Genomic DNA, 3,387 nt, shown 5'->3' on the forward strand with positions numbered 1-3,387 from the left:
TTATGGGTATTTTTATACAAAGGAAATTTTTTTGTGCCTGTTGAAAATTAAAGTTTACTGACATAGCCATAAAAAATGTTGCTTTATTTATCTGACCATATTGGAATGTATTTGTTAGGTTTTCAGTCAATTAAATTTGGTTCAATAAACAATATGTGGTCATTTTTAAAATTTTCAATGAACATTCGATCAGTCCGGCCCTCGGCTTGCAGCAAAATTTTTTATCTGGCCCTCCGTCCATTTGACTTTGACACCCCTGATTTAGAGTGTTCCATTAACCTGCCATGCATGTTTCTGGAATGTGGGAGGAAACCGGAGAACCCGATGAAAACTCACGGACGCACGGGGAGAATATGCAAACTCCACATAGGGAGGCCAGAGCCAGAATTGAACCTCGCACCTCTGCACTGTGAGTTCGACGTGCTCACCACTGGACCACCGGGCCACTCTCACTGATAAATACTTTCAATAAAAATCTTCCTTAACAAGTATGCAGGCGGTATTGTGGGTACGTAAATTAAACACATGGCTTAGCTTTCAAAGTGTTTTAGGAGGTTAATGTGACATGTTGGGGAATACAATGCTTCCCGCCGCATAACAGACCACCTCACAGTTGTGCTATGTCCTATTACTGATTGTCAGTTTTAATTAACATACTTGCTTGCACCCCGGTACTACAAGTGACGAGGAGTCTCATCCGCACGGTGCTGCCGTGGCCTGTCACTATTGCCCATCCTGTCCCCTCCCATGCTCTCTCATGATCATCGATGACCGCTGGGGATATATGGTTGTAGACTGAAGTTACATATGTTCTGAATTGACATACTCCCAATCATAACGTTCACCTACAGCAAAGGTCTCAAACGCCTGTCCTTGAGGGCCGCTTTCCTCCTTGCTTTCCGTCTCCCTGCTGCAACACACCTGATTCAAATGATCAGCACATCAGCAAGCTCTGCAGAGGCCTGATAACGGCCCTGATCATTTGAATCAGGTGTGTTGCAGCAGAGAGAGATGGAAAACAGGAAAGCGGCCGAGGAATGAAGTTTGAGACCCCTGACCAACAGTGACCCAAGGGAGAGCATCCATTGCCTGCCTGATTTTGAAATTGTTTCTAAATCCATTCATTTTCTAACCCGCTTATCTTCAGGAGGGTTGCAGGCATGCTGGAGGCAATCGCAGGGCACACATAGATGAACAACCATCCGCCCTCAAAATCACACCTAGGGACAATTTAGAGCACGAGTGTCAAAGTCAAGGCTCGGGGGCCAGATCTGGCCCGCCACATCATTTTATGTGGCCCGCGAAAGCACATCAAGCATGTCAAGTGATGATTGCTAAAGCCTGAACCAAAATTTAAAATTGTCGTCTGTAATTCACAATAACAGTCATTATTCTTGACTTCTGATTTTAAAACTAGTTATTGATCAATTTGTTGTGCACTGTTGTGTAATATGTGGAGGGGATTAAACATTTATATAGTTTCCCAAAATTCATAACGGCCCTCCAAGTGAAACCGGAAATACAATGTGGCCCGTGACAAAAATGAGTTTGACACCCCTGATTTAGAGTGTTCCATTAACCTGCCATGCATGTTTTTGGAATGTGGGAGGAAACCAGAGTACCCGGAGAAATCCCACGCAGGCACGGGGAAAACAAGCAAACACCACACAGGGAAACTGGAGCCGGAATCGAACCTGCACTGTGAGGTGGACGTGCTTATCAGTCGTCCACTGTACTGTCAGTGTTTCAAAATGTACCTGAACATCATTTTGATCTTCTGGTACAATACTCCACGCTTTATAAACTGGTATTAAGAGAAGCCAATATTAAGACATATTGTATCGCAAAACACAAACAAGTACAAACATTACTAAATATTATGATTTATTTACACTCGACATGATGGATGGATGGATGGATGGATGTTTTTGCCAAACATATTCTTCAAACAATTGATCAATCGGCCACTTATTTATAGAACATCTTTCATACCGGTACTTAAAAATATCGCAACACAGTGCTTCACAAAAAGACAACAAAACAATCCCTCCCACCAGCAAGAAGTCGCTGACCAAACAGACTAAAGGCTGCTAGTGTGAAAGCACCAATTCACAAGAAATGAGATCGTCTGCAACTATATTTGCTACAGCACTGGTGGTTGCAAACAAGATAATTGTAGTTGAAAAACTTTCCACTTTGTTTACATAATTAATTTCACAGATAATGAAATGGCTCATTTGTATGTGGGTTTTTTTTCTGTTCTTTGTTTCATCACTGAGTGTTTGTTATATTATTGTGCTTTCTATTGTGTAATATCTGATATTGGATATTGGTTATACTTTTTGCCCAATACAAAATCGTCACATAAATTTTCTACAGTCGTTCACACCATTTGTGATTTGTTTGATCCCCAATGGATATTGTGGTCAACGTCAACATTTGCTGTGGCACAGTTTCTTCAACAGCCACAGCACAGTAGTATCTACCTATTGTCTTTCGCTTACAGTAACAGGGGTTGGGTTGTGGGGGAAAAAGCTTTTGCAGCGATGCCCAGACTTCCCTCTCCCCAACCACTTCACCCAACTCTTCTGGGGGGATCCTGAGGCCCCATGAGTGCAGGTCCGGTTTTGCGTGATGGTAGTGTAGAGTACCCCAAAAAGCAGGCAGGCAGGGAGGAGCAGGGTGGAGTGACCAAAATGTATTTAACAAAAATGCAAACAGGAATACACCGGAGAAACTAACTCAAAAACTCATTCAAATAAAGTCCAGCAAAATCACAAGAAATCAAAGCAGCAAAAACCTAAGACAGAAAACAAAACATGACACGTGCACACAGCAACAATGACCCGACACTGAGTGGTCGGGCATCAAGTCTTTTAAAGTGGCAACTAATGACAATGACCAACAGGTGTGCAGCTGCAGGCGGAGCTCCCCATCAAACCCAGCCTTCAGGCCTGGTGACCCATATTCAGGCAAGGGCAAATGTTTTATGATAATCATAATGAGAATCAGAGTGGTTCTTTGTCTGGGCACTCTCCTTGAACCTGTTTGTGATGGATGATAAATGCACAGACCATCGGCGTCATTAGGCCTATTTTAGGGAGGCTTCAGCCTCCCTAAAAGTGTCTTTAGCCCCCCTAAATAATTTCATTGCATTATTTAAAAAAAGTATTATTTATTTTTCCTTTACTTTTGCTACTATATTGCATCAAATTCAATGTCATGGGGCCATTTTCAATTATATTTCGATAACCTGCCATTATTGTAATGTTGAATCTCCCAGGTTTCCTGAACGCAACAGGTGTTGCATTAGGATTTGATGTGGCGATGGTGACAGTCTGTCACCATCGCCACCTCAAATGGAGACAGTTCATTGCCGAAAGCAAG

General features: G+C 42.5%; 1 protein-coding gene across 4 annotated transcripts in view; it reads right to left on the reverse strand.

Annotated features, from left to right (window-relative positions):
• Window positions 1-3,387, reverse strand: part of LOC109520771 (synaptic vesicle glycoprotein 2B-like) — a 35,929-nt gene that overhangs the window by 23,825 nt on the left and 8,717 nt on the right. Inside the window, exons 1-2 of one of the 4 annotated variants that reach the window (XM_019878245.1) lie at window positions 850-959; window positions 607-774 (exon numbers count right to left, since the gene is read on the reverse strand). The exons of 2 other annotated variants lie outside the window; for them this stretch is intronic. The gene's annotated coding sequence lies outside the window, so the exon portion shown is untranslated. Of the gene's footprint in view, window positions 1-606; window positions 775-849; window positions 960-3,387 lie in introns of those variants that run through there. One more of the 4 variants, XM_019878244.1, reaches the window with a different exon arrangement.

The sequence above is a fragment of the Hippocampus comes genome, unplaced genomic scaffold, assembly GCF_001891065.2.
Source record: "Hippocampus comes isolate QL1 unplaced genomic scaffold, H_comes_QL1_v1.1 scaffold37, whole genome shotgun sequence".
Lineage (NCBI taxonomy): Eukaryota > Metazoa > Chordata > Actinopteri > Syngnathiformes > Syngnathidae > Hippocampus > Hippocampus comes.